The sequence below is a fragment of the Oncorhynchus mykiss genome, chromosome 16 (genome assembly GCF_013265735.2).
Source record: "Oncorhynchus mykiss isolate Arlee chromosome 16, USDA_OmykA_1.1, whole genome shotgun sequence".
In the NCBI taxonomy this organism is placed as follows: Eukaryota; Metazoa; Chordata; class Actinopteri; order Salmoniformes; family Salmonidae; genus Oncorhynchus; species Oncorhynchus mykiss.
The window spans coordinates 32,949,988-32,971,771 of NC_048580.1; the positions used below are offsets into that span (position 1 = coordinate 32,949,988).

Here is a 21,784-nt window from a genome sequence, read left to right on the forward strand (position 1 = left end):
AACAAAACATCGATATTTTGGGTCCATGGCCAGGAAACTCCCCAGACCTTAATCCCATTGAGAACTTGTGGTCAATCCTCAAGAGGCGGGTGGTCAAACAAAAACCCACAAATTCTGACAAACTCCAAGCATTTATTATGCAAGAATGGCTGCCATCTGTCAGGATGTGGCCCAGAAGTTAATTGACAGCATGCCAGGGCGGATTGCAGAGGTCTTGAAAAAGAAGGGTCAACACTGCAAATATTGACTCTTTGCATCAACTTCATGTAATTGTCGATAAAAAATTGTCGATCTAAAGACACTGAAGCAGCAAACTTTGTGAAAATTAATATTTGTGTCATTCTCAAAACTTTTGGCCACGACTGTAGGCCCAAGGTTTGCTAGGGGGGAGGTCCGGATGGGGTCAGTCAAGTTGTAGCATTTAGCATTTTTGAAAAACCTGTAACTGACATTCGCTGAAACCTAGCGTATCAAACATTGTAACCAAGACAGAAGTCTTTTTTGATCTGAAATTAAATTGAAGTGTCTCAATGTAACCTACAAATTTTTACAAAAAAATGTAACCTACAAATTTTGTAGGTTACATTTTGGGGTAATGATTATTCTAAATAATAGGCGTATTTATGTGGATAGTCGACTGAAAATGTCAACTGGCTTAATTGTTTTTGGGGAGAAAATTCAGAATAATTCAATTACTGGATTCAATTAAGACAGTTTCCTGTAGGGTTTTTGTAATATGAAAGAACTGAACTAGGCCTATAGGAGCTTGTTTCAATTCTCCATCCCTGACCTAATCCATCAAATCAAACTGACTACTAGACTACCATTCATTCAACATGCCTTGTCGTAATTGGCGAACTATTATCACACCATTAGCAGCCTACTGTTGACATATAGCTAGCTATATGAAGAGGACAGATGAACTGATTAATTAACGTAGGCCTGCTAATCTTTAACAGCCTAAATACATTTTTTGTGAAGGATGATATTAGCGGAACAGCTCTCTGCTACTGTATGTCTGCTTCCATCTACACAGCGATGTGTACTGAACTACCACAGCACTGCACGTTTCCTTGCTTGTCTATGCGCTCGCACCTACTACAGACATCAAAGCATATGAAATGTGCTATTTTACAGGGTCAGTTACAGTAGTACAGCGCCACTGTAGAAAATTAGGATTAAGTGCCTTGCTTAACGGGACAGCGACAGTTGTTACCTAGTCGGTTTGGGGATTCAAACCAGCAACTATTTTGGTTACTGGCCCAACGCTCTTAACTGCTAGGCTACCTGCCAGGGTAAGCCTTAGCTAAGGCACTAACTACAAAATAATAGTGGTTATGTGCTTGACTAACCCATATAATTTTGGAAAATGTATTTGGCAACCAGTTTGTTCTCCATTTGACATACCCTGTGGTATCAACGAATGAAGTAGAGAGCTGCCATCCAGGTAGAGGGAGGAAAAGCAATAATAGTACTATGACTACAGGAGTGAGCCTGAGCAGAGAACTAGAGATTTCTTTCTCCTCATCCGAGTCCTCTGAATGGCTCAGCTCCAACTTCAGACAGTTACAGTTACCACAATGTGCCAACTAGAAGCCTATTTTGGGGTAGTTTTTCGTACCAGCATACTTTGACCTCAAATTGTGTGCATGGTATGCAAAATGCGTGCAGGTTGACAGGTTTACTAATGCACTTTGCAGACCACATCCTCTCTGCCTATGTAGCAGCCGGCCACCCCCCCACCCACACACACACACACACAAACGGGGGAGGACGAGGGGGGTGCTTTTCTGCTGCTCTAATTAAAACAGTAGCAGCGCGCACCTCAGCCTCTTTTCTCTTTAACGAGGGGAACAGTTAAAAAAATGAATAAACAGGCAGTGGGGTGCATCATGAATAAACACTGTGCGCTGTGAGGGGTTCTTGGAGTGTGTGTGCTGGAGGGTGGACGGCTGTGCCGTAGGCAGAGAGGATGTGGTCTGCAGAGCACGTTAGGAGTAGAGTAAACCACAGCCTGGTCTTTATCACTTTGGTCAGACCATCAACACACACACACACACACACACACACACACACACACACACACACACACACACACACACACACACACACACACACACACACACACACACACACACATATACACACACACACACACACACACACACACACACACATACACACACACACACACACACACACACACACACACACACACACACACACACACACACACACACACACCCCACCATCACAGTGACCACTCCCACAAAACCAAGCTGTCGCCTCCATACTACCGTTCTCCTGTTAGCTTACCACAGGAGGCTAGCACTCACTAAGACATATATGGGTATGCACACCACATATACTCAAAGCCAAACCCACACGCACACAGTCAAACATGTTGACAGTTTGCGACCTTACCCTGATAACAAAGGTGTGTAACGCGCACACACAACCCTCAGATGTACTTCCTCCCCCTCATCGTTCCGAGCCTATGCAGTTGTTAGCCGTTGAGACCTCGCTAACTGCCTTGATACACTGGACTGTGTTTTCCACTGATACCTGAGAAAATGTTGCATAACTCCCACCCAAGTTGTTTGTTTCCATTGGGTTTGTTGCCAAATGTTGTCCTCTTGTTGTATTTCTCACATCTAATCAACCCCTTCAGATCAAGGCTACACAAGTGCTAAGGGCAGGGGTGGCCAACCCTCCTCATAGTGAGCTACTGGTTATGCAAGGTTTGATCCGACCCTGTCGTAAGTTAACATACCAGATTCCGCTGAGCATGGTCCAGTGAGCATATTACCAGTTCATTTAGGTGTGATACCTAGATTAGGGTTGGAGCGAAATCCTTCAGGGCTCGTATTCACAAAGTATCTAAGAGTAGGAGTGCTGATCTAGGATCAGGTCCCTCCTGTCCATGTAATCGTATTCATTATTAAGTAAAGAAGGCTAAACTGGTTCTAGATCAGCACCTCTACAGGGAGACACTTTGTGAATAAAGGCCTAAGAGGGCAGTGCTGTTGGGGGAAGGTGGGGCACCCTTAGTATAGTATGGTTCATTGTAAACCTCCCACACACACACACACACTATATGATACATTTATTAAACATAAGAATGAGTGTGAGTTTGTCACTTCCCACAAGCCGGGTTGTGACAAAGAGCTATTATAGGGCCAGGCACAAATAATAATAATCAATGATTTTGCTCTTTATTTAACCATCTTACATATAAAACCTTATTTGTTCATCAGAAATTGTGGATAACTCACTACAGGTTAATGAGAAGGGTGTGCTTGAAAGGATGCACATAACTCTGCAATGTTGGGTTGTATTGGAGAGAGTCTCAGTCTTAAATAATTTTCCACACACAGTCTATGCCTGTATTTTGTTTTCATGTTAGTGAGGGCCAAAAATCCACTCTCACATAGGTTTTTTATTTTATTTTAATTTAAACTTTATTTAACTAGGCAAGTCTGTTAAGAACAAATTCTTATTTACAATGATAGCCTATGGGGGAACAGTGGGTTAACTGCCTTGTTCAGGGGCAGAACAACAGATTTTTATTTTATCAGCTCTGGGATTCGATCTAAACAACCTTTCAGGTTACTGGCCCAACACCCTAACCACTAGGCTACGTGCCTCCAAGGTACATGGTCGCACAGAGCATTAGTGTCTTAATAGCACGATTTGCCAAGACAGGATACTCTGAGCAAAGCCCAATCCAGAATCTGGCAGTGGCTTCTGATTAAATTACATTTTCACAGAACCTCTTGTTGCAATTTCGATGAGACTTTCTTGTTCAAATATCAGAAAGTGGACTGGAGGCAGGGTATGAAAGGGATAACGAATCCAGTTGTTTGTGTCGTCGTAATTGCGCACCCAACTCACTCAGGTGCTTCGCTATATCACATTTGACGTTGTCCGTAAGCTAGAGTTCATTTGCACACAAAAGTCATACAATGATGGAAAGACGTGTGTGTTGTTAATGCAGACAGAGGAGAGCTCCAACTTCTTAATAATAGCCTCAATTTTGTCCAGCGCATTGAATATAGTTGCGGAGTGTCCCTGTAATCCTACATTCAGATCATTCAGGCGAGAAAAAACATCACCCAGATAGGCCAGTCGTGTGAGAAACTCGTCATCATGCAAGTGGTCAGACAAGTGAAAATTATGGTCAGTAAAGAAAACGAAAAGCTCGTCTCTCAATTCAAAAATCGTGTCAATACTTTGCCCCTTGATAACCAGCGCACTTCTGTATGTTATATAAAAGTGTTACATGGTCGCGGCCCATATCATTGCATAGCGCAGAAAATACACGAGAGTTCAGTGGCCTTGCTTTAACAAAGTTAACCATTTTCACTGTAGTGTCCAAAACGTATTTCAAGCTGTCAGGCATTCCTTTGGCAGCAAGAGCCTCTCAGTGGATGCTGCAGTGTACCCAAGAGGCATTGGGGGCAACTGCTTGCACGAATGTTACCATTCCACTCTATCTCCCTGTCATGGCTTTTGCGCCATCAGTACAGATACCAACATGAGCAGCAGCTACGTTTTGCTACATACAGACCGTTAGTGGAATTCCCTCGAGAGAGTAGCGGTTAATGTGATTGGATGTTAATTATTTGACTAGGCTACCTGTATTTGACATTGTGTTATTTCACTGAACACTGGTTGATGCTTATTTATAAAATCCTCTTAGGCCTCACTCCCCCCTATCTGAGATATCTGCTGCAGCCCTCATCCTCCACATACAACAGATGATCTGCCAGTCACATTCTGTTGAAGGTCCCCAAAGCACACACATCCCTGGGTTCCTCCTCTTTTCTGTTTGCTGCAGCTAGCAACTGGAACGAGCAGCAATAAACACTCAAACTGGACGGTTTTATCTCAATCTCTTCATTCGAAGACTCAATCATGGATATTCTTACTGACAGTTGTGGCTGCTTTGCCTTGATGTATTGTCGTCTCTATCTTCTTTCCCTTTGTGCTGTTGTCTGTGCCCAATAATGTTTGTACCATGTTTTGTGCTGCCACCATGTTGTGTTGCTACCATGTTGTTGTCATGTTGTGTTGCTACCATGCTGTGTTGTCATGTGTTGCTGCCTTGCTATGTTGTAGTCTTAGGTCTCACTTTATGTAGTGTTGTGTTGTCTCTCTTGTCGTGATGTGTGTTTTGTCCTACATTTATATTGTATTTATTTTTAATCCCAGCAGGAAGTATTTTTCTTTTGGTAGGCCGTCATTGTAAATAAGAATTTGTTCTTGGCTGACTTGCCTAGTTAAAGGTTAAAAAAAGAAGAAAAAAAACACTAGATGGTTTAATTTTATTTTGGAAGCTACTCAGGCGAGAAAAAAGAACTTACCCAAATGTATAGTCCGTTGGAAAATATAAATGGACTGTTTGAAAATGTGAAAAAATTATATATATTTTTTTTTTAAAGTTAAATGTGAATCACATTTTTATTTGGCTTACCCCAGACTGTGTACCACAGTTTGGGAATATCTGGTAAATTAGGTAGGTTCGGGATGGTGTTGGGTGGATTTGGCTCGTGCCTCCAGTAGGAAGGGCAGAACAGGCACAAAGGTGTGTGTGCTGCCAGAGAGGAGGGTGAGGCCACGCACGCAGTGGATCCTCTGAGGGTAGTAGCATGACGTGGGCACCAGCCTGCACAGCAAGATAGACACAGATTCAGTGGTTAACACTACCACCTGCCGGTGGAAGTGTGAAGTACAACTTGCTTTTAGGGCAGGGGTGGGCAATACATTTTGGCTCGAGAGCCACATAGAGATTAAGAAATTCTATAGCAGGCCAAACATAATTTATATGTGTGTGTGTGTGTGTGTGTGTGTGTGTGTGTGTGTGTGTGTGTGTGTGTGTGTGTGCGTACCCACTTGATGGTGCCCACTATGACCTGGCACAGTGGGTAGATGAGGGGCTGCAGGATGTTGCTGGGGTGCAGCGTGCTGAGAAAACGACGCCACAGGTATTTGTATTTATTATGAATCCCCATTAGCTGCTGCCAAGGCAGAAGCTACTCTTCCTGGGGTCCAGCAAAAAAATATAAAAATGTTCAGAACATTACAACACACTGTGTGCCCTCAGGCCACTACTCCACCACACATCTACAGTTCTAAATCCATGTGTAAATGTGTGTATAGTGCCCATGTTATGGTGTGTGTGTGTATACATGTGTCTGTGCCTATGTTTGTGCTTCTTCACAGTCCCCCCTGTTCCATAAGGTGTTTTTTAATCTGTTTTTTAAAATCCAATATTACGGCTTGCATCAGTAACTTGATGTGGAGTAGAGTTCCATGTTGTCATGGCTCTATGTAGTACTGTGCACTTCTCAGTGTCTGTTCTGGACTTGGGGACTGAGAAGAGACCTCTTGTGGCATGTCTGGTACAGGCAGTGGACAAACTGCCAGTAATACACCGACTGGTATGTGTCCTGCAGCGATCACACACAGAGACACACAAGGACACAGACACCTTAAATTAACATCAGCACCGATCTACATTCCATTCGTAGTTTGTAATGGAAATATTGCAACAAGCTTTTTGAAATCACTGCTTCTCTAATGATTTGTCCCAATAGTCTGAAATAAAAGTGGAACCCTTGGCTCCTATGTAATATGTCACTTTGACCACGCAATAAAATCTTTATAAATAACATTAATCCTTAATATCACTATCTGTACTTCCTAGTGTCTGATATCATACCTCATAATCATGAACCTGTTTATGTTTATGTCACACATAGTCCTTGACTATGTTCTCCAAATGTTGATATTTGATTAGGATCCCCATTAGCAGATATTCTTCTTAGGGTCCACACAAAACATTGCATAATACAGAATATTAATAAGAAAAGAAAAGCTCAAGGACATAACTACATACATTTAAAACGTCACAGCCTACAAATCAATACATACACACAATATATCTGGGTCAAATAGGAGAGGTGTTGCTTTCAGTTTTTTGAAACCAGGTTTGCTGTTCACTGCTTTGCTCAGGGGCAGAACGACAGCTCTGGGATTTGATCCAGCAACCTTTCAGTTACTGGCCCAATGCTCTAACCACTAGGCTACCTTCAAATGAATAGGAGCTCCATGCAATTATGGCTCTAGAAAATACTGTAGAGTTTTTTGAATTTGTTGTGGATTTGGGAGACTGTGAAAATCTGGTGCCATGTCTGGTGGGGTAGGTGCTTGTCAGAGCTGTGTGTAAATTGACTATGAAAACAATTCTGAATTTAAGACATCGTTACTTATATAAATAAGAAGTGATGGAGTCAATCTCTCCGATACTTTTAGCCAAGAGAGACTTGCATGCATAGTATTGATATAGACCTCTGATCACAGTGAAGAGCAACACGCGCCAGTGTGCTCTGGGCCAGCATCGTTTTTCTTTATGTACTTCTTTGCAGCACCTGACCATATGACTAGGCAATAATCAAGACACACTATATATACAGTGCCTTGCGAAAGTATTCGGCCCCCTTGAACTTTGCGACCTTTTGCCACATTTCAGGCTTCAAACATAAAGATATAAAACTGTATTTTTTTGTGAAGAATCAACAACAAGTGGGACACAATCATGAAGTGGAACGACATTTATTGGATATTTCAAACTTTTTTAACAAATCAAAAACTGAAAAATTGGGCGTGCAAAATTATTCAGCCCCTTTACTTTCAGTGCAGCAAACTCTCTCCAGAAGTTCAGTGAGGATCTCTGAAGGATCCAATGTTGACCTAAATGACTAATGATGATAAATACAATCCACCTGTGTGTAATCAAGTCTCCGTATAAATGCACCTGCACTGTGATAGTCTCAGAGGTCCGTTAAAAGTGCAGAGAGCATCATGAAGAACAAGGAACACACCAGGCAGGTCCGAGATACTGTTGTGAAGAAGTTTAAAGCCGGATTTGGATACAAAAAGATTTCCCAAGCTTTAAACATCCCAAGGAGCACTGTGCAAGCGATAATATTGAAATGGAAAGAGTATCAGACCACTGCAAATCTACCAAGACCTGGCCGTCCCTCTAAACTTTCAGCTCATACAAGGAGAAGACTGATCAGAGATGCAGCCAAGAGGCCCATGATCACTCTGGATGAACTGCAGAGATCTACAGCTGAGGTGGGAGACTCTGTCCATAGGACAACAATCAGTTGTATATTGCACAAATCTGGCCTTTATGGAAGAGTGGCAAGAAGAAAGCCATTTCTTAAAGATATCCATAAAAAGTGTTGTTTAAAGTTTGCCACAAGCCACCTGGGAGACACACCAAACATGTGGAAGAAGGTGCTCTGGTCAGATGAAACCAAAATTTTTTGGCAACAATGCAAAACGTTATGTTTGGCGTAAAAGCAACACAGCTGAACACACCATCCCCATTGTCAAACATGGTGGTGGCAGCATCATGGTTTGGGCCTGCTTTTCTTCAGCAGGGACAGGGAAGATGGTTAAAATTGATGGGAAGATGGATGGAGCCAAATACAGGACCATTCTGGAAGAAAACCTGATGGAGTCTGCAAAAGACCTGAGACTGGGACGGAGATTTGTCTTCCAACAAGACAATGATCCAAAACATAAAGCAAAATCTACAATGGAATGGTTCAAAAATAAACATATCCAGGTGTTAGAATGGCCAAGTCAAAGTCCAGACCTGAATCCAATCGAGAATCTGTGGAAAGAACTGAAAACTGCTGTTCACAAATGCTCTCCATCCAACCTCACTGAGCTCGAGCTGTTTTGCAAGGAGAAATGGGAGAAAATGTCAGTCTCTCGATGTGCAAAACTGATAGAGACATACCCCAAGCGACTTACAGCTGTAATCGCAGCAAAAGGTGGCTCTACAAAGTATTAACTTAAGGGGGCTGAATAATTTTGCACGCCCAATTTTTCAGTTTTTGATTTGTTAAAAAAGTTTGAAACATCCAATAAATGTTGTTCCACTTCATGATTGTGTCCCACTTGTTGTTGATTCTTCACAAAAAAATACAGTTTTATATCTTTGTTTGAAGCCTGAAATGTGGCAAAAGGTCGCAAAGTTCAAGGGGGCCGAATACTTTCGCAAGGCACTGTACATAAAAGTATATTGACACCCCTTCAAATTAGTGGATTCGGCTATTTCAGGCACACCCGTTGCTGACAGGTGTATAAAATCGAGCACACCTCCATGCAATTTCCATAAACAAACATTGGTAGTAGAATGGCCTTACTGAAGAGCTCAGCGACTTTCAACGTGGCACCTTCGTAGGATGCGACCTTTCCATCAAGTCAGTTTGTCAAATTTATGCCCTGCTAGAGCTGCCCAGGTCAACTGTAAATGCTGTGAGATGGAAACATCTAAGAGCAGCAACAGCTCAGCCGCAAAGTGGTAGGCCACACAAGCTCACAGAACGGGATGGCTGAGTGCTGAAGCGCCTAACGTGTAAAAATCGTCGGTCCTTGGTTGCAACACTCACTACTGGAAGCAATGTCATCACAAGAACAGCCTCACGCACACAAGCCTAAGATCACTATGCGCAATGCCAAGTGTCAGCTGGAGTGATATACAGCTCACCGCTATTGGACTCTGGAGCAGTGAAAACGCGTTCTCTGGAGTGATGAATTACGCTTCACCATCTGGCAGTCCAACAGACAAATCTGGGTTTGGCGGATGCCAGCAAAACGCTATCTTCCCCAGTGCAACTGTAAAGTCAGGTGGAGGAGGAATAATGATTTGGGGCTGTTTTTCATGGTTCGGACCCCTTAGTTCCAGTGAAGGGAAATCTTAATGCTACAGCATACAGTGACATTCTAAACGATTGTGTTTCCAAATTTGTGGCAACAGTTAGGGGAAGGCCCTTTCTTGTTTCCGCATGACAATGTCCCCGGTGCACAAAGTGAGGTACATACAGAAATGGTTTGTTTAGATCGATGTGGAAGAACTTGACTGGCCCACACACAGATCCCTGACCTCAATCCCATCGAACACCTTTGGGATAAATTGGAACGCCGACTGCAAGCCAGGCCTAATCGCCCAAGTTCATTGCCCAACCTCACTCATGGTTTTGTGGCTGAATGGAAGTAAGTCCCCGCAGCAATGTTCCAACAACTAGTGGAAAGCCTTCATAGATGAGTGGAGGCTGTTATAGCAGCAAAGTGGGGACCAACACTATATTCATACCCATGATTTTGGATTGAAATGTTCGACAAGCTGGTGTCCACATACTTTTGGTCATGTAGTGTATGTTGCACTGATGCCACCTTTTCAACTTCCCATGTATTGGTTCACCAAGACCAATGTAAAAAGATAAAGATGAGGACTGAGCCCAGTAGATTGCTTTAGTTCTGAAGAGGCATTGTTTCAGAATGGAGGGTGCTGTAGCATGGGCTCGGGGAGAGAGTGGCGGGGTCAGAGAGAATGACATCACTCAACAGGGTCACAGTGAAGGGAGAGCGTGCAGGGAGAGTGATGTTGAACAGTTGACCAACCAGCTTGACATCTGGACTGAGCTAAAGGAGCTGAGAGACATGGTGGGGGAAGAGAGAGTGGAGCTGAGAGACATGGTGGGGGAAGAGAGAGTGGAGCTGAGAGACATGGAGGGGGAAGAGAGAGTGGAGCTGAGGAACATGGTGGGGGACGAGAGAGTGGAGCTGAGAGACATGGTGGGGGAAGAGAGAGTGGAGCTGAGAGACATGGTGGGGGAAGAGAGAGTGGAGCTGAGAGACATGGAGGGGGAAGAGAGAGTGGAGCTGAGGAACATGGTGGGGGAAGAGAGAGTGGAGCTGAGAGACATGGTGGGGGAAGAGAGAGTGGAGCTGAGGAACATGGGGTTAGGACCAGGCGATATGGCTAAAATATCAGCACAATATTTTTTTAAAGGTTGACAATATTTGCAGTTGTTGAATAATAAAAGTTCTAAATATGCTTTATGAGTAGGGCATGGCCTTAGGGTGACAATACATTCAATGCCTTTTTAATGGGGCTTTGGCCATTCTGATTGTGTTATACAGCTCAATAAAACTTCCACCAAAAGTTGGAATATAGTGGGCACTTTGAAAACAGTGTTGTTTGACATGATAACAAATGAAAATGCCAGGGAGGAGCTATTGTGACAGGGTAGGAACCAAAGTGTTTGGCAGCTTTTACCAAGTGGACCCTAATTCATGTTAAATTAAAATGTTTTCGATTACTGTAGCTTTGAATAGCTAAAATACAACAGCAATGGTATCAGGCTCTATTAGAGAGCTAGCTACGTTTGCGCTGACTAACTATATTTAGCTAGCAATTAGCATTAGTGGCTAACATTATTTATTTTAGCAACAACTTGCTGTTTGCAGATAGTAAGACACAAAAACTAATAGTGCGATTATAGAGCGATTATGGATTTAAACTCAGCAAAAAAAGAAACGTCCTCTCATTGTCAACTGCGTTCAATTTCAGAAAACTTAGCATGTGTAAATATTTGTATAAACATAACAAGATTCAACAACTGAGACATAAACTGAACAAGTTACACAGACATGTGATGAACAGAAATTTAATAATGTGTCCCTGAACACATTGGGGGTGGGGGGGGGGGTCAAAATCAAAAGTAACAGTCAGTATCTGGTGTGGCCACCAGCTGCATTAAGTACTGCAGTGCATCTCCTCCTCATGGACTGCACCAGATTTGCCAGTTCTTGCTGTGAGATGTTACCCCACTTTCACCAAGGTACTTGGAAGTTCCCGGACATTTCTGGGGGGAATGGCCCTAGCCCTCATCCTCCGATCCAACAGGTCCCAGACGTGCTCAATGGGATTGAGATCCGGGCTCTTCGCTGGCCATGGCAGAACACTGACATTCCTGTCTTGCAGGAAATCACGCACAGAACGAGTAGTATGGCTGGTGACATTGTCATGCTGGAGGGTCATGTCAGGATGAGCCTGCAGGAAGGGTACCACATGAGGGAGGAGGATGTCTTCCCTGTAACGCATAGCGTTGAGATTGCCTGCAATGACAACAAGCTCAGTCCAATGGTGCTGTGACACACCGCCCCAGACCATGACGGACCCTCCACCTCCAAATCGATCCCGCTCCAGAGTACAAGCCTCAGTGTAACGCTCATAACTTCGACGATAAACGTGAATCCGACCATCACCCCTGGTGAGACAAAACCGCGACTCGTCAGTGAAGAGCACTTTTTGCCAGTCCTGTCTAGTCCAGCGACGGTGGGTTTGTGCCCATAGGTGACGTTGTTGCCGGTGATGTCTGGTGAGGACCTGCCTTACAACAGGCCTACAAGCCCTCAGTCCAGCCTCTCTCAGCCTATTGCGGACTATTGCATTCCTGGTGTAACTCGGGCAGTTGTTGTTGCCATCCTGTACCTGTCCCGCAGGTGTGATGTTCAGATGTACTGTTCCTGTGCAGGTGTTGTTACACGTGGTCACCAAAATATGAAGTATGCACGCAGAGAACACTATTTCCGTACTTTAGGGCCCATAATGCAATTCTTCAGGAAATGGGCGTGGTTTCACATAATTTTCAGATTTGAAGAAAATGGCGGAAAATATAAGGCCAAAGTACAACCAGAGCGGATACAAATTCATTGCTTTAACTAATTATGACAAATGTTAAGCAATGTAATAAAGTAATGACTTAACAAATAAGTTACCTTACACGTTATGTTTTCTGACAATTTGTTAGCTATGCTGTCTTTATGAACCACATAGCATATCATTACAGCAGTATGTTCCGGTATGTTAGCTAGCTGCTTATACATCAAACTTGCCAGTATATTAACTATAGGCTAACTACCCAACATTTATTGACTTGATTATTCCTGTCATTATTAGCTTAGTTATTAAATGGTATAGTCGTTGTGCGTTCTCAATGGACATTCGGGTGCTTTCGTAAATTCGCTTTGGCTATCTACTCCGATTTCAGAGCACTCTCGTCTGAGTGTACCAGAGCACAGAATAATGAATGATGAATGGCCGGTGTCAGCAAACGTTGGCAAAAAAGCATAATTCAATTGTTGTCAGCAGCACTGTTACAGTCACCAACGCTCTGAATAACATGAAAACTGCCTAACCAGCTCTGCTAGAGCAAATAAAAGAGTGGTGTCATTTGTGTCTGGAAGCAGCTTGCAAGCTAGCCAACGTTAGCTTGGGAGCTTGACTGCCGCTGCAAGGTCAGAACGCTCAAATCAACTATACTCCTCGTCCAGTGTGCCCTCCTCCGAGAGCGAAACCCGTACCAACAGATGCATATCTGTATTCCCAGTCATGTAAAATCCATAGATTAGGGCCTAATGAATGTATTTCAATAGACTGATTTCCTTATATGAACTGTAACTCAGTAAAACCGTTGAAATGCAAAATGCAATAATTTCAAAGATTTTACTGAGTTACAGTCAATATAAGGAAATCCGTCTTTTGAAATAAATTGTTACATGACTGGGAATACAGATATGCATATGTTGGTACAGGTCTGGATCAGAAATCCAGTCAGTATCCTGTGTGGCCACCGTTTGCTTCATGCAGTATGACATCTCCTTCGCATAGTTGATCAGGCTGTTGATTGTGGCCTGTGGAATGTTGTCCCACTCCTCTTCAATGGCTCTGCAAATTTGCTGGATATTGGTGGGAACTGGAACACGCTGTCGTACCCATCGATCCAGAGCATCCCAAACATGTCTGGCGAGTATGCAGGCCATGGAAGAACTGGGACATGTTAAGCTACCAGAAATTATGTACAGATCCTTGCAATATGGGGCTGTGCATTATCATGCTGAAACATGAGGTGATGTCGGCAGATGAATGGCACGACAATGCATCAGGATCTCGTTACGGTATCTCTGTGCATTCAAATTGCTATCAAACAAATGCAATTGTGTTCATTGTCTGTAGCTTATGCCTGCCCATACCATAACCCGACCAGCACCATGGCGCACTGTGTTCACAACATTGATATCAGCAAACCACTCGCCCACACAACGCCACACATGTTGTCTGCATGGCCCACTGCATGCCGGTGGCCCACTGAAGTCGGTTACGAGACCAAACTGTAATCAGGTCAAGACCCTGGTGTGGATGACGAGCACACAGATGTACGTTTCTCACAGTTTGTGCAGATATTCTTTGGTTGTGCAAACCCACAGTTTCATCAGTTTCAGGGTAGCTTGTCTCAGACCATCTGGCAGGTGAAGAAGTCAGATGTGGAGGTCCTGGGCTGGCGTGGTTACACGTGGTCTGCAGTTGTGAGGACGGTTGGACGTACAGCCAAATTCTCAAAAGCGGCTTATGGTAGAGAAATTAACATTCAATTCTTTGGTAACAGCTCTGGTGTAAATTCCTGCACTCAGCATGCCAATTGCATACTCCCTCAAAACTTGACATCTGTGGCATTGTTTTGTGTGACAAAACTGCACATTTTAGAGTGGCCATTTATTGTCCCCAGCACAAGGTGCACCTGTGTAATGATCATAATGTTTAATCAGCTAATTGATATGATACACCTGTCAGGTGGATGGATTATCTTGGCAAAAGAGAAATGCTCACTAACAGCGATGTAAACAAATTTGTGCACAGAATGTCAGCACTCTATAGTCCCTCGAATCACTCGGACATCAATGCAATGTCATCAAAAATCTAATCAAACACTTTATGAGAGCCTATACGCTCATGGTGCACAACATTTCTGTAGGCTATGCAACTGCCTGAGAAAAGAGAGCTTTGATGACCTCTATTAAAATGAGGATCCCATCAGCTTTCTATGGGCTAGGCCTACTATATTTATCAACTTTCCTATTATTAAGCACATTGCTGCGCTTTACAACAGGAGTATAGACTACCTGCCTGGCATGAAAATTAACCACGGGAAAAGAGTCCTCCATTCGCTATTTAAGTGCATAGATTATTTAAAAATGTTTTACCCATGCCCCTGTGCATGAAAATGGTCCATTCTAAATCAAAACTAATTCCACATATATTATTTAGTATATGTAAAGACACTAACTCAAGAATAGTCTGATGGGTGACAATATTTGTGTGCAGTAAGGCAAGAAACAGGGCATGTCTTTTTCTTTTCTGCAACTTTTTCAAATCATAGTTGCATGCCTCATGTAGCCTAGCCCATAGGCCAATATGTTTTGATGAGGTTTGTATCACAACTAAAGTGGACAAATAACCCCTAGCTTTACAAGGGGTTGTATCCAAATCAAATCAAATTTTATTTGTCACATACACATGGTTAGCAGATGTTAAAGCGAGCGTAGCCAAATGCTTGTGCTTCTAGTTCCGACAGTGCAGCAATATCTGACAGGTAATCTAACAATTCCCCAACAACTACCTAATGCACACAAATATAAAAGGGTGAATGAGAATATGTACATACATACAGTATAAGTGCAGTATATGGATGAGCGATGGCCGAGCGGCATTGGTAAGGTGTGTCATGTCTTTGGCTATGCCGGATTAAGTGATATGACATGCTATTTTATAAAATAATTTATCTGTAATTCATATTACCTGATTAAGCTAATAAGGTGAATGTAATTAAAAGTTGCGGCCTCCTGGGTGGCGCAGTGGTTAAGGGCGCTGTACTACAGCGCCAGCTGTGCCATCAGAATCCCTGGGTTCACGCCCAGGCTCTGTCATAACCGGCCACGACCGGGAGGTCTGTGGGGCGACGCACAATTGGCCTAGCGTCGTCCGGGTTAGGGAGGGATTGGTCGGTAGGGATCTCCTTGTCTCATCACGCACCAGCGACTCCTGTGGCAGGCCGGGCGCAGTGCGCGCTAGCCAAGGTTGCCAGGTGCACGGTGAAGCCTCCGACACATTGGTGCAGCTAGCTTCCGGGTTGGACGCCCCCTGTGTTAAGAAGCAGTACGGCTGGTTGGGTTGTGTAATCGGAGGACGCATGACATTCAGCCTTCGTCTCTCCCGAGCCCGTACGGGAGTTGTAGCAATGAGACAAGATAGTAGCTACTACAACAATTGGATACCACGAAAAATGGGTAAAAAAAATTAATACGAATAATAAAAATGTAAAAAAAGAAAGTTGCGGCACCACCAAATAATGTTTACAGAGCTGTTATCTTCTGAATAAACTCTTTATTAAGACCTAGTAATCTTTTATTATTAGACTAAATATATTATATTAGTCTCATATTTAGTCTCATCTGAAAGTTGTAAATTCTTGGTTATCTAACAAGTTGAATCAGCAAGTTGAATCAGCAATACAAAAATTGGTTTAATTATTTATTTACTAAATGCCTAAATAATCACACAGAATTACATCTACACAGAATGGATCATACATTGATGACAAATTATGTCATGAAGAAAACATCCTTGGTGAACGGAACAGATGCGACAGCTGGTTACACAAAGAGAGGGGGTTGGGTTTGAGTGAAAGAGCGGGAAGACAGAGTAACAAAGGGAGAAGCTATGCTATCGTAAATACAGAATCTCATGCATTCTAAATAACCTCCCATTTGAAAAAGGAGAACGCAATAAATATTTACTCTGAGCAGCTGCGCTTCGGTAGATTGGTCGTCGATGGAATGCCGGTTTGTCCTTTGAAGAATGTCTCTGGTGGTAACCTGGATACTTGGTAGTACCGTCGTCGTGTGGTAGAGTAGATATTCTGTCCGTCCTCTCCTAGCCCAAGTCTACAGTTGCTGCACTAACGCAACGGCTAGGAGGTATCACTTCTTTAATGAATAAGGGTTCAAAGTTCATACCAAGTTGCCATGCTATATGCTCATGCTATATTCTGGCTGGTATAGTCGAAATCCATCCTTCCGGGGTGTAGGTCGTCACCTTCACATTGAAATGCAATGCTAATTTCGTTAGATTCTCTAAGGTTGGCTAAGTTCTGTAGGTGGTCTTTGTCCTTTCAACGTGGGGACCTCAAGTCCGCACGTCCTTGGAACAGAAAGTTACATTTTCGTCAAGGGGCTTATAAAGGATCATAGTTTACAACCACTGTCTGTTCACATGGGCGGGGCCACTGAGTTGGCAGAGTTTACTCTATGACAAAACATTCTCTTATTAAGAAGCTAAATTACATTTCATCTTTTCACAAATAGTTTAATATTTAAACAATTCCATGTGAATCTGAACTATAATGTGTAGACTTTCCAAGATACAGTTTATGTCTTCCTATCATTAGTAATAATGTCTCAGATGACAACTGATCTGGCATCATATTCTTTAAGTACCAACACATATTTTCAGCTGGTTGGATTACCGAAATATGGTTCCTTTCCCCACCCTTTTGATGTTATAAGACTCTCTCTATGTTAACAAAGGACTTTCCAAGAGTCATTCTGTAGAGTAGGGAGAAAGAAAGGGGGAAAGGTATTTATGGGGCTCATAATCCTCCCCTATCAGGCCAACTTCATGACAGTTGCAATAGATGGTATAAAATACCGTATATACATGTCATAGGAGTAATGTAAGATATGTAAACATCATTAAAGTGGCATTATTTAAAGTGGCATTGTTTAAAGTAACTAGTGATCCATGTATTAAAGTAGCCAGTGATTGGATCTCAATCTAGGCAGCAGCCTCTGAGTTAGTGATTGCTGTTTAGCAGTCTGATGGCCTTGAGATACAGAATGAAAAACAGCTTCTCGGTCCCAGCTTTGATGCACCTGTACTGAACTCGCCTTCTGGTGGTTGTTGTCCTTGATGATATTTTTTGCCTTCCTGTGACGTCGGGTGCTGTAGGTGTTCTGGAGGGCAGGTAGTTTGCCTCCGGTGATGCGTTGTGCAGACCGCACCACCCTCTGGAGAGCCTTGCGGTTGAGGGCGGTGCAGTTGCCGTACCAGGCTGTGATACAACCCGACAGGATGCTCTCGATTGTGCATTTGTAAAAAGTTTGTCAGGGTTTTGGGTGACATGCCAAATTTCTTCAGCCTCCTGAGGTTGAAGAGGCGCTGTTGCGCCTTCTTCACCACACTCTGTGTGGGTGGACCATTTCAGTTTGTCTGTGATGTGTGCGCAGAAGAACTTAACACTTTTCACCTTCGCCACTGCTGTCCCTTCGGTGTGGATAGGGGGGTGCTCCCTCTGCTGTTTCCTGAAGTCCGCGATCATCTCCTTTGTTTTGTTGAGTGAGAGGTTGGTTTTGTGACATCACACTCGGACCTCCTCCCTGTAGGCTGTTTTGTCATTGTTGGTAATCAAGCCCACTACTGTCGTGTCGTCTGCACACTTGATTGAGTTGGAGGCGTGCATGGCCATGCATTCGTGGGTGAACAGGGAGTACAGGAGGGGGCTGAGCACACACCTTTGTGGGGCCCCAGTGTTGTGGGTCAGCGAAGTGGAGATGTTGTTTCCTATATTCACCACCTGGGGGCAGCCCGTAACAAAGTCCAGGACCCAAATTGCACAGGGCAGGTTTGAGACCCAGGGCCTCCAGCTTGATGAGCTTGGAGGGTACTATGGTGTGGAATACTGAGCTGTAGTCAATGAACAGCATTCTTACATAGGTATTTATTTTGTCCAGATGGGAGGGCAGTGTGCAGTGTGATGGCAATTGCGTTGTCTGTGGACCTGTTGGGGCAGTATGCAAACTGAAGTGGGTCTAGGGTGGCCGGTAAGGTGGAGGTGATATGATCCTTGACTAGTCTCTCAAAGCACTTCATGATGACAGAAGTGAGTGCTATGGGCCGGTAGTCATTTAGTTCAGTTTTCTTTGCCTTCTTGGGTACAGGAACAATGGTAGCCATCTTGAAGCATGTGGGGACAAAAGACTGAGATAGGGATTGATTGAATATGACCGTAAACACACCAGCCAGCTCGCCTGCGCATGCTCTGAGGACGCAGCTAGGGATGCCGTCTGGGCCAGCAGCCTTGCTCGTTTTTTCTTCTGGTCTTCATCTGCCTTTAGGTTCAGCATCCTCTGCAGAGCCACGTATACGTCTTGGATACAGAACAGGACCATGGTGTTGAACACTGTTGGAAAGAAAACAAAGAAACAGACAATTCTATCATGGTCTTTGGACGTGTACAGGCCTAAATTCAGTTGCTGTTACTAAATAGGGGATCATGCACACTCATGGGTTAAGTTCACTATCAGCCAGTTTGTATCGACACAGATATCCCCCCCCCCCTTCATTTGGTGGTCGCCACAGTAGCCTTGAAGGCCTGTGTGACCTCTCTGAAGATGTGAGGGGTAGGCTCATCCTAAAGACAAAGACAGGGAGGGGGAAAAATTGACTGCCATAAGGATGAGAATGAAGGGCAAAAGCCCTGGTATTGTGGTACACTATATACATGCTACAACTCTCAATACCCAAGAAGAAGCCCCTTCACTCCATATTACGTTATGTTTTCAATATGTTATGCTACAGGTAGGTAGCCCAGATGTTTGAGGTGGAAGATGGGATAAATAATGTACCATTCTATCATGAAGAAAACAATGCTCTAAAAGTGGGCTAGTGATAAGGACCATCATGCAGCCTGCATCCGTATGGGATCAAGTCTGTTCTCATTACTACACCTAAAGTTTGGTAGAGGTCAAGGTGGAAGTCTATGCTTGGTGGACAGTCTGTAGAAAAATGTTACCTTGATTGCAGCTCTCCATTCAACCATTTTCTCTGTGACTTTAATAACCTCCACTGTCTTCTTGGATTTCTTGGCAGACTGTCCTTGTTCCTCCTCATCACTATCAGAGCTGGCCTCCTGGGGTCACACAAAAGATTCAAGTTAGCATGATTCTGAAGAATGTTAAGGGCATAAAGGCAATGTGAAAAACAGTGCATGCCTAGGGACACAAATCACATAAATAAGTAACTGAAGACAAGCTGGGTTAATGGACCTGTCAAATTACAAAATAGATATATAATTGCAAGTGTAGAGTGACATTTTCATCCTCTGGCTAAATTGTTAAATAAAGCATAGGCATACATATTAGAAACAGAAAAATAATTTGCATCAACTCACTATATTCAGTGGGGTCTGAAATTAGTGACACCCTTGAAAAACATGAGCAGAAATTACTCAATTGAATACTGAGCTACATTGTATGCTACAAACAATTTGTAAATTCCATTATTTTACACTAATACAATTTCTCAGAGAAAGATTGTTTAAAAAGTAATTTTTTTGTCTCATAAAAGGTAAGGGTCAAAATTATTGACACCCCTGTTTTAAAATCTTTCAATAATAACTCACCTGGCGAGGATAACTTCACTGAGCCAAAGAGTTCAGTCTTGGCATCATCAGACGTGACAATCTTGTTTCTCATGGTCTGAGTCCTTTAGGTGCCTTTTGGCAAACTCCAAGCGAGCTGTCCTGTGCCTTTTACTGAGGAGTGGCTTCCATCTGGCCACTCTACCATAAAGGCCTGATTGGTGGAATGCTGCAGAGATGGTTGTCCTTCTAGAAGGTTCTCCCATCTCCACAGAGGAACTCTGGAGCTCTGTCAGAGTGGTCACCTTGGTCACCTCTCTGACCAAAGCCCTTCTCCCCCTATTGCTCAGTTTGGTCGGGCGGCCAGCAGTAGGAAGAGTCTTGGTGGTTCCAAACGTCTTCCATCTAGGAATGATGGAGGCCACTGTGTTCTTGGGGACCTTCAATGCTGCAGACATTTTTTGATACCCTTCCCCAGATCTGTAGCTCGACACAATCCTGTCTCGGAGCACTACGGACAATTCCTTTGGCCTCATGGCTTGGTTTTTGCTCTGACATACACTGTCAACTGCGGGACCTTATATAGACAAGTGTATGCCTTTCCAAATGATGTCCAATCAATTGAATTTACCACAGGTGGACTCCAATCAAGGTGTAGAAACATGTCATTATGAAGTATTGTGTGTAGATTGATGAGGAAAAAAATATATTTAATCCATTTTAGAATAAGGCTGTACTGTAACAAAACCCGTATGAGTCTCTCGTTAAATACCTATCCAGGCGTTGTAAGATCTGACATGCATCAGCAACGCCTGAACAGGGGAACACGACCACTTAGTTCCAGTGTGCAGGAGACTGGTGTGTGACCCGCATGAGTCTCTCGTTGCATACGTACAAAGGTGGACAAGCCGATGGCTCAAAACCACAGAAGACAAGGTCCACAGAAGACAAGGTCAAAGGGTAACAGTGACCACATGGGTGGTTCAGTGACCACATGGGTGATAAGTATGGGCGCAAAAGTGTTATGCATTCTGGGGGGAAAAAAATAGTCGACGACATGAAGTTTACAATAATCATGTAATCAAAGGTCATGACGTATTGACTGCAGTCAACTAAGTTTCTGTAGTCACTCTTCACGAACTTCATTCTGCAGTATCGGCTGCATTGTGGGTGGCTCTATTGTCACACAATCATTAGGGTGTTTTTGTTTGACCTACACGAACGTGACCAAAGACATGACTGAAAGAGGAACCAACTTTGCCACCATTCATGTATAGGCTAGAGTCGGTATACACAAATTCATGTGATATTTGATACTCTCTCACTAATTGATTGTACAGTGTACACACATTTGATTTTATTTTAGGCATGTTTATTTCAACATTATAAAGAAAATATTTTTTAAACAATAACAACCCTGCCATGTTGATCTGAGCCTTGCTGTTGGAAAACCACATTAATGTCAGACTTTTGGTGGTCCCAGAAGCACCTCCCCCCGGAGCTTCAGCTTTACCACTCAAACGAGCCCATTGTCTACATTTAAATGGTTGCTTAAAATAGCAAGTATGGCCCCAGTGTTTGTATCATATGAAAGTGGTTCTTATGGCTTTAAAGGGGCAATCAGCAGATGAAACGTACACTGATGAATATAACTACTATTC

General features: G+C 43.3%; 1 long non-coding RNA gene across 1 annotated transcript; it reads right to left on the reverse strand.

The window, feature by feature from the left end:
• Positions 1 to 18,856: 18,856 nt before the first annotated feature.
• Positions 18,857 to 20,283, reverse strand: LOC110491834. Its single transcript, XR_002468911.2, has 2 exons — positions 19,557 to 20,283; positions 18,857 to 18,944 (listed from the first exon to the last, which is right to left on the reverse strand). It is a non-coding gene; the product is annotated as an uncharacterized LOC110491834 (long non-coding RNA).
• Positions 20,284 to 21,784: the final 1,501 nt, after the last annotated feature.